We start from the raw sequence: 9,577 nt of genomic DNA on the forward strand, positions 1-9,577 counted from the left end.
ACAGCGCCACCTAGTGGTTAATCTTTTTATTCAAATGCTTATAACTTTGGGTGTGGTCGACTTATTTTCACGAGACTCATCTCATTAGACTCCTGAATCCTTGCCGAGTCCTACGATACCAAGCATGCTAGGTTTCGCCTTACGGTTTGTGTAGCGTTGTGATTTAGCGCTTAAAAAACATTTGGCTATATCTGCGAAACCGCTAGTCTGATCGAGACGAAACCACCGTCAGAAGTTTGGAAACATAGGTCGATAGCCATACGCCAATGCCCAAATGCGAAAATATTGATAGTAAGGGGTAGTAAAATTCAATCAAAGTCATGTGTCAGTCATTTTTTACGTGTTTTTTCATATAAATGTCTATAACTCCGAAGCGAATTGAGATATTTTCACCAAAATTGACACACATATGTATGGGCTCACTCTGAGGACACGTAAAAAAAATGGTGTGACTGAGCCTCTTGGTGGCGCTATAATAGAACAAAACATGAAATTCCCATTGACTTCAATACAGTTTTGTGAAATAAAATGCTATACTAAACAAATGCATTGGTGTTATTTAATGAAACTCAGAAAGTGCCTTCAGCACCATTTCCTGAAAGTACCCAACATATTTCAAGACAGCGCCACCTTTTGGTCAAAAGTTATAACAAAACTTCTAAAAATGCTAATAACTTTTGAATAAATCTGCCCATTGAAATGCCACTGGTATTAATAAATTCCTTGGGTCAAGCCGAGAACATAGAAACCAAGTTTTCCTTATTTGGCCTAACTTCCTGTCCGCCATCTTGATTTTCATTCAAAACATACATTTTCGAACTCCTCCTACACCGTTTGTCCGATTTTCACCAAAATCGAATCGTATCATCTCCAGACCGTGCCGACTAAAAGTTATCGATTTCGTCTCGATTGACGAAACCGTTTTCGTATAGCGCAGCAGCAAAGTTGAGGCATGATGCTAAAAGCACTATTCAGGCTTTATCTCTGCAATGCCTTGACATATTGACACCAAACTTTGTATGTGTCATTGTCACATCACTCTGACCACATCACATCAGTTTTGTAACTGCGCCACCTATTGGTAGAAAGTGATAATGCATTACATCAAATTTTTATTTACTGTTTCTATGAATTTTCAGGCATTTTGCCTAAAATCCTCTTTAATGTCTTTAATTGTTCATTGTTGCAGTTGGTCTGACACTTTCAGCAATGTTGGCATGTCTTGTCATCTGATTGTGCTTGGCCCCGCTAAATGCTGCTTGCAGCTTTAATTAGGGGCCAAGCACCGAAGGTGCGGAGGCACCTATTGTATCTGTTCCCGTTCTTATTATTATTATTATTCTTCTTCCGCCATGGGAGTCTATGGCAGCCCATAGAACCGATTGCGGGAAAGTTGTTTTGGTTTGACATTCTGATAGAGGACAGTCCCAACATTAAATACACCAATTTTGGTGTTTCTAAGTCACTCCCTCTAGCGCCACCACCTGTCCAAAGTTTCACTTTTATTATGCTAATAACTTTTGAAGCGTAAGGCCAATCAACAAAATTCTTTTTTCCTCTGATTCCTGAGCTCATGCCGATTCGATTGCACCCTATGACGTCATTTTCCGGCTTATAAATATGGTCGCCATTTTGAATGTGCTGAAAAAGCTACTTTTTCGAACTCGTCCTAGACGGTTTGTCCGATTTGCACGAAAATTGAACCAGATCATCTTCAGGCAGTGCTGACCAAAAGTTATGGAATTCAAATTGATTCGTCAAACCGTTTTCGAATAACGCTCGAACACATTTTACGTAGCGCTTGCAAAAACAGTAGTAGGGCTGTATCTCCGCAACGCTTTATCGGATTCAGACCAAAATTGGTACAGGTCATCACAAGCATGACATGAGGCTACATGCTGCGTTTCGGCGCAGCGCCACCTACTGGTCCGGAGATATGAAAAATGGCTATTTTTGCTTATAACTTCTGAACAATTTGTCCAAAAATCATAAAATTGGTCTCGTTAGATTCAGGGCAACATGCCGAGTCGACTGATATCAAATTTTACCATATCGGCCATTTTGACTGTCGGCCATTTTGAATTTTGTGCTAAAATGCTGTATTTTAAGAACGCATGAACGGATTGTTACGAAACTTGGTATGGGTCATCAGCACGATGTTCTGAAGGAGCGTGAGAAGTTTCGAAACAGCGCCACCTAGTGGTGAATTTTTTTTTTCAAATGCTTATAACTTTGGGTGTGGTTGACTTATTTTCACCAAACTCATCTCATTAGACTCCTGAATCCTTGCCGAGTCCAACGATACCAAACATGCTAGGTTTCGCCTCACAGTTTGTGTAGCGTTGTGATTTAGCGCTTAAAAAACATTTGGCTATATCTTCGAAACCGTTTGTCCGATCGAGACGAAACCACCGTCAGAAGTTTGGAAACATAGGTCGATAGCTATACGCCAATGCCCAAATGCGAAAATATTGATGTTTAGGGGTAGTAAATTCCAATCAAAGTCATGTGTCAGTCATTTTTTACGTGTTTTTTCATATAAATGTCTATAACTCTGAAGCGAATTGAGATATTTTCACCAAAATCGACACACATATGTATGGGCTCACTCTGAGGACACATAAAAAAAATTGTGGGACTGAGCCTCTTGGTGGCGCTATAATAGAACAAAACATGAAATTCCCATTGACTTCAATACAGTTTTGTGAAATAAAGTGCTATACTAAACAAATGCATTAGTGTAATATTACAAAACTCAGAATGTGCCATCAGCATCATCCCCTAAAGGTATTCAAAATATTTTGAGACAGCGCCACCTAATGGTCAAAAGTGACAATCAATTAAATCATATTTTTAATTACTCTTTCTATGATTTTTCAGCCATTTCGCCTAAAATCCTCTTTAAATGTCTTTAATTGCTCATTGTTGCAGTTGATCTGACACTTTCAGCCATGTCTTGTCGTCTTATTCTGCTTGGCCCCGGTAATGGCTGCTTGCAGCTATATTTATTATTATTATTCTTCTTCCGCCATGGGAGTCTATGGCAGCCCATAGAACCGATTGCGGGAAAGTTGTTTTGGTTTGACATTCTGATAGAGGACAGTCCCAACATTAAATACACCAATTTTGGTGTTTCTAAGTCACTCCCTCTAGCGCCACCACCTGTCCAAAGTTTCACTTTTATTATGCTAATAACTTTTGAAGCGTAAGGCCAATCAACAAAATTCTTTTTTCCTCTGATTCCTGAGCTCATGCCGATTCGATTGCACCCTATGACGTCATTTTCCGGCTTATAAATATGGCCGCCATTTTTAATGGGCTGAAAAAGCTACTTTTTCGAACTCGTCCTAGACGGTTTGTCCGATTTGCACGAAAATTGAACCAGATCATCTTCAGGCAGTGCTGACAAAAAGTTATGGAATTCAAATTGATTCGTCAAACCGTTTTCGAATAACGCTCGAACACATTTTACGTAGCGCTTGCGAAAACAGTCGTAGGGCTGTATCTCCGCAACGCTTTATCGGATTCAGACCAAAATTGGTACAGGTCATCACAAGCATGACCTGAGGCTACATGCTGCGTTTCGGCGCAGCGCCACCTACTGGTCCGGAGATATGAAAAAGGGCTATTTTTGCTTATAACTTCTGAACAATTTGTCCAAAAATCATAAAATTGGTCTCGTTAGATTCAGGGCAACATGCCGAGTCGACTGATATCAAATTTTACCATATCGGCCATTTTGACTGTCGGCCATTTTGAATTTTGTGCTAAAATGCTGTATTTTAAGAACGCATGAACGGATTGTTACGAAACTTGGTATGGATCATCAGCACGATGTTCTGAAGGAGCGTGAGAAGTTTCGAAACAGCGCCACCTAATGGTGAATTTTTTTTTTCAAATGCTTATAACTTTGGGTGTGGTTGACTTATTTTCACCAAACTCATCTCATTAGACTCCTGAATCCTTGCCGAGTCCAACGATACCAAACATGCTAGGTTTCGCCTCACGGTTTGTGTAGCGTTGTGATTTAGCGCTTAAAAAACATTTGGCTATATCTTCGAAACCGTTTGTCCGATCGAGACGAAACCACCGTCAGAAGTTTGGAAACATAGGTCGATAGCTATACGCCAATGCCCAAATGCGAAAATATTGATGTTTAGGGGTAGTAAATTCCAATCAAAGTCATGTGTCAGTCATTTTTTACGTGTTTTTTCATATAAATGTCTATAACTCCGAAGCGAATTGAGATATCTTCACCAAAATTGACACACATATGTATGGGCTCACTCTGAGGACACGTAAAAAAAATTGTGGGACTGAGCCTCTTGGTGGCGCTATAACAGAACAAAACATGAAATTCCCATTGACTTCAATACAGTTTTGTGAAATAAAATGCTATACTGAACAAATGCATTGGTGTAATATTACGAAACTCAGAATGTGCCATCAGCACCATCCCCTGAAGGTACCCAAAATATTTTGAGACAGCGCCACCTAATGGTCAAAAGTGACAATCAATTAAATCATATTTTTAATTACTCTTTCTATGATTTTTCAGCCATTTCGCCTAAAATCCTCTTTAAATGTCTTTAATTGCTCATTGTTGCAGTTGATCTGACACTTTCAGCCATGTCTTGTCGTCTTATTCTGCTTGGCCCCGGTAATGGCTGCTTGCAGCTATATTTATTATTATTATTATTATTATTCTTCTTCCGCTCTGGGAGTCTATGGCAGCCCATAGAACCGCTTGCGGGAAAGTTATGAAATTTGGCACAATGATAGAGGACAGTCCAAAAAGTCACCATGCCAAATTTGGTGTCTTAAAACCAATCCCTCTAGCGCCACCACCTGTCCAAAATTTCACTTTTATTTTGCTAATAACTTTTGAACCGTTTGGCCAATCAACAAAATTCTTTTTTCCTCTGATTCCCGAGCTCATGCCGATTCGATTGTACCCTATGACGTCATTTTCCAGCTTATAAATATGGCCGCCATTTTGAATGTGCTGAAAAAGCTACTTTTTCGAACTCGTCCTAGGCCGTTTCTCAGATTTTCACGAAAATTGAACCAGATCATCTCCAGACCATGCCGACAAAAATTTATGGAATTCAAGTTGATTCGCTTAACCGTTTTCGATAAAGCCACAAACAAATTTTACGTAGCGCCTGTGAAAACAGACGTAAGGCTGTATCTCTGCAACGCTTTATCGGATTCACACCAAACTAGGTACATGTCATCCCAAGCATGACCTGAGGCTACGTGCTGCGTTTCGGTGCAGCGCCACCTACTGGTCCGGAGATATGAAAAATGGCTATTTTTGCTTAAACCTTCTGAACAGTTTGTCCAAAAATCATAAAATTGGTCTCGTTAGATTCAGGGCAACATGCCGAGTCGACTGATATCAAATTTTACCATATCGGCCATTTTGACTGTCGGCCATTTTGAATTTTGTGCTAAAATGCTGTATTTTAGGAACGCATGAACGGATTGTTTCGAAACTTGGTATGGGTCATCAGCACGATGTCCTGAAGGAGCGTGAGAAGTTTCGAAACAGCGCCACCTAGTGGTACATTTTTTTTTCCAAATGCTTATAACTTTGGGTGTGGTCGACTTATTTTCACGAGACTCATCTAATTAGACTCCTGAAAACTTGTCGAGTCCTACGATACCAAACATGCTAGGTTTCGCCTTACGGTTTGTGTAGCGTTGTGATTTAGCGGTTAAAAAACATTTGGCTATATCTTCGAAACCGCTTGTCTGATCGAGACGAAACCACCGTCAGAAGTTTGGAAACATAGGTCGATAGCTATACGCCAATGCCCAAATGCGAAAATATTGATAGTAAGGGGTAGTAAAATCCAATCAAAGTCATGTGTCAGTCATTTTTTACGTGTTTTTTCATATAAATGTCTATAACTCCGAAGTGAATTGAGATATTTTCACCAAAATTGACACACATATGTATGGGCTCACTCTGAGGACACATCAAAAAAATTGTGGGACTGAGCCTCTTGTTGGCGCTATAATAGAACAAAACATGAAATTCCCATTGACTTCAATACAGTTTTGTGAAATAAAATGCTATACTAAACAAATGCATTGGTGTAATATTACGAAACTCAGAATGTGCCAACAACACCATCCCCTGAAGGTACTCAAAATATTTCGAAACAGCGCCACCTAGTGGTCAAAAGTTATAACAAAATTTCCAAAAAGGCTAATAACTTTTGAATAAATCTGGCTATTGAAATGCCACTGGTCTTAATAGATTCCTTGGGTCAAGCCGAGAACATAGATACCAAGTTTTCCTTATTTGGCCGAACTTCCTGTCCGCCATCTTGATTTTCAGTCAAAACCTACTTTTTCGAACTCCTCCTAGACCGTTTGTCCGAATTTCACCAAAATTGAATCGTATCATCTCCAGACTGTGCCGACTAAAAGTTATGGATTTCGTGTTGATTGACGAAACCGTTTTCGTATAGCACAGCAGCAAAGTTGAGGCATAATGCCAAAATGACTATTCAGTCTTTATATCTGCAATGCCTCGACATATTGACACCAAACTTTGTAGGTGTCATTGTCACTTCACTCTGACCACATCACATCAGTTTTGTAACTGCTCCACCTATTGGTCGAAAGTGATAATCCATTAAATCATATTTTGAATGACTTTTTATATGATTTTTCAGCCATTTCGCCTAAAATCCTCTTTAAATGTCTTTAATTGCTCATTGTTGCAGTTGGTCTGACACCTTCAGCCATGTTGGCATATCCTGTCATCTGCTTGCGCTTGGCCCCGATAATTAGGGGCCAAGCACCGAAGGTGCTAGGCACCTATTGTTTTCATTCGCGTTCCTATTATTATTATTATTAGGGGCCAAGCACCGAAGGTGCGGGCACCTATTGTTTCTGTTCCCGTTCTTATTATTATTATTAGGGGCCAAGCACCGAAGGTGCTAGGCACCTATTGTTTTCGTTCCCGTTCCTATTATTATTATTTTTCTTCCTTCTTCCGACTGGGAGTCTATGGCAGCCCATAGAACCGATTGCGGGAAAGTTGTAATGGTTTGACATTCTGATAGAGGACAGTCCCAACATTAAATACACCAATTTTGGTGTTTCTAAGTCATTCCCTCTAGCGCCACCACCTGTCCAAAAATTCACTTTTATTTTGCTAATAACTTTTTAACCGTAAAGTCAAACAACAAAATTCCTTTTTCCTCTGATTCCTGAGCTCATGACGGTTCGATTGCACCCTATGACGTAATTTTCCGTCATAAAATATGGCCGCCATCTTGAATTTTCAGAAACAGCTACTTTTTCAAACTCCTCCTAGGCCGTTGCTCCAATTTCCACGAAAATTGAATCAGATCATCTTCATACCATGCCGACAAAAAGTTATGGAATTCGTGTTGATTCATCAAACCGTTCTCGAATACAGCGCAAACTAATTTTACGTAGTGCTTGCGAAAACAGACACAAGCCTGTATCTCCGTAGCTGTAGCTTTATCGTATTCAGAACAAACTTGGTACATATCATCACAAGCATGACCTGAGGCTACATGCTGCGTTTCGGCGCAGTGCCACCTACTGGTCCGGAGATATGAAAAATGGCTGTTTTTGCTTATAACTTCTGAATAGTTTGTCCAAAAATCATAAAAGTGACGTTAGATTCAGGGCGTCATGCTGAGTCGACTGATATCCAATCTTCCCAGATCAGTCATTTTGGCTGTCGGCCATTTTGAATTATGTGCTAAAATGCTGTATTTTATGAACGCATGAACGGATTGTTACGAAACTCAGTATGGGTCATCAGCACGATGTCCTGAAGGAGCCTGAGAAGTTTCGAAACAGCGCCACCTAGTGGGGAATTTTTTTCCCCAAATGCTTATAACTTTGGGTGTGGTCGACTTATTTTCACAAGAGTCATCTCTTTAGACTCCTGAATCGTTGCAGAGTCCAACGATATCAAACATGCTAGGTTTCGCCTTACGGTTTGTGTAGCGTTGTGATTTAGCGCTTAAAAAACATTTGGCTATATCTTCGAAACCGCTAGTCCGATCGAGACGAAACCACCGTCAGAAGTTTGGAAACATAGGTCGATAGCTTTACATTAATGCCCAAATGCGAAAATATTGATAGTAAGGGGTAGTAAAATCCAATCAAAGTCATGTGTCAGTCATTTTTTACGTGTTTTTTCATACAAATGTCTATAACTCCAAAGCAAATTGAGATATTTTCACCAAAATTGACACACATATGTATGGGCTCACTCTGAGGACACATTAAAAAAATGGTGGTACTGAGCCTCTTGGTGGCACTATATTAGAACAAAACATGAAATTCCCATTGACTTCAATACAGTTTTGTGAATTAAAATGCTATACTAAACAAATGCATTGGTGTAATTTTACGAAACTCAGAATGTGCCATCAGCACCATCCCCTGAAGGTACCCAAAATATTTCGAAACAACGCCTCCTAGTGGTCAAAAGTTATAACAAAATTTACAAAAAGGCTAATAACTTTTGAATAAATCCGCCTATTGAAATGCCACTGGTCTTAATAGATTCCTTGGGTAAATCCGAGAACATAGATACCAAGTTTTCCTTATTTGGCCAAACTTCCTGTCCGCTATCTTGATATTCAGTCAAAACCTACTTTTTCGAACTCCTCCTAGACCGTTTGTCCGATTTTCACCAAAATCGAATCGCATCATCTCCAGACCGTGCCGACTAAAAGTTATGGATTTCGTGTCGATAGACGAAACCGTTTTCGTATACCGCAGCAGCAAAGTTGAGGCATGATGCCAAAAGCACTATTCAGGCTTTATCTCTGCAATGCCTTGACATATTGACACCAAACTTTGTATGTGTCATTGTCACTTCACTCTGACCACATCACATCAGTTTTGTAACTGCTCCACCTATTGGTCGAAAGTGATAATCCATTAAATCATATTCTAAATTACTTTTTATATGATTTTTCAGCCATTTTGCCTAAAATCCTCTTTAAATGTCTTTAATTGCTCATTGTTGCAGTTGGTCTGACACCTTCAGCCATGTTGGCATATCCTGTCATCTGCTTGCGCTTGGCCCCGATAATTGCTGCTTGCAGCTATATTTATTAGGGGCCAAGCACCGAAGGTGCGGAGGCACCTATTGTTTTTGTTCCGGTTCTTATTATTATTAGGGGCCAAGCACCGAAGGTGCGTAGGCACCTATTGTATCTGTTCCCGTTCTTATTATTATTATTCTTCCGTTTCTTCCGACTGGGCGTCTATGGCAGCCCATAGAACCGATTGCGGGAAAGTTGTTTTGATTTGACATTCTGATAGAGGACAGTCCCAACATTAAATACACCAATTTTGGTGTTTCTAAGTCACTCCCTCTAGCGCCACCACCTGTCCAAAGTTTCACTTTTATTATGCTAATAACTTTTGAAGCGTAAGGCCAATCAACAAAATTCTTTTTTCCTCTGATTCCTGAGCTCATGCCGATTCGATTGCACCCTATGACGTCATTTTCCGGCTTATAAATATGGTCGCCATTTTGAATGTGCTGAAAAAGCTACTTTTT

The 9,577-nt window shown here is 39.9% G+C and overlaps 1 long non-coding RNA gene across 2 annotated transcripts in view; it reads left to right on the plus strand.

Moving 5' to 3' along the window:
• LOC309491679 overlaps positions 1-9,351 on the plus strand; it is a 44,540-nt gene extending 35,189 nt beyond the window's left edge. Inside the window, exons 2-3 of one of the 2 annotated variants that reach the window (XR_014203251.1) lie at positions 6,891-6,953; positions 9,208-9,351. This is a non-coding gene — a long non-coding RNA (uncharacterized lncRNA). Of the gene's footprint in view, positions 1-6,890; positions 7,480-9,207 lie in introns of those variants that run through there. The other variant, XR_014203250.1, reaches the window with a different exon arrangement.
• Positions 9,352-9,577: the final 226 nt, after the last annotated feature.

The sequence above is a fragment of the Leuciscus leuciscus genome (assembly GCF_965113295.1).
Source record: "Leuciscus leuciscus genome assembly, contig: HAP1_SCAFFOLD_429, whole genome shotgun sequence".
Lineage (NCBI taxonomy): Eukaryota > Metazoa > Chordata > Actinopteri > Cypriniformes > Leuciscidae > Leuciscus > Leuciscus leuciscus.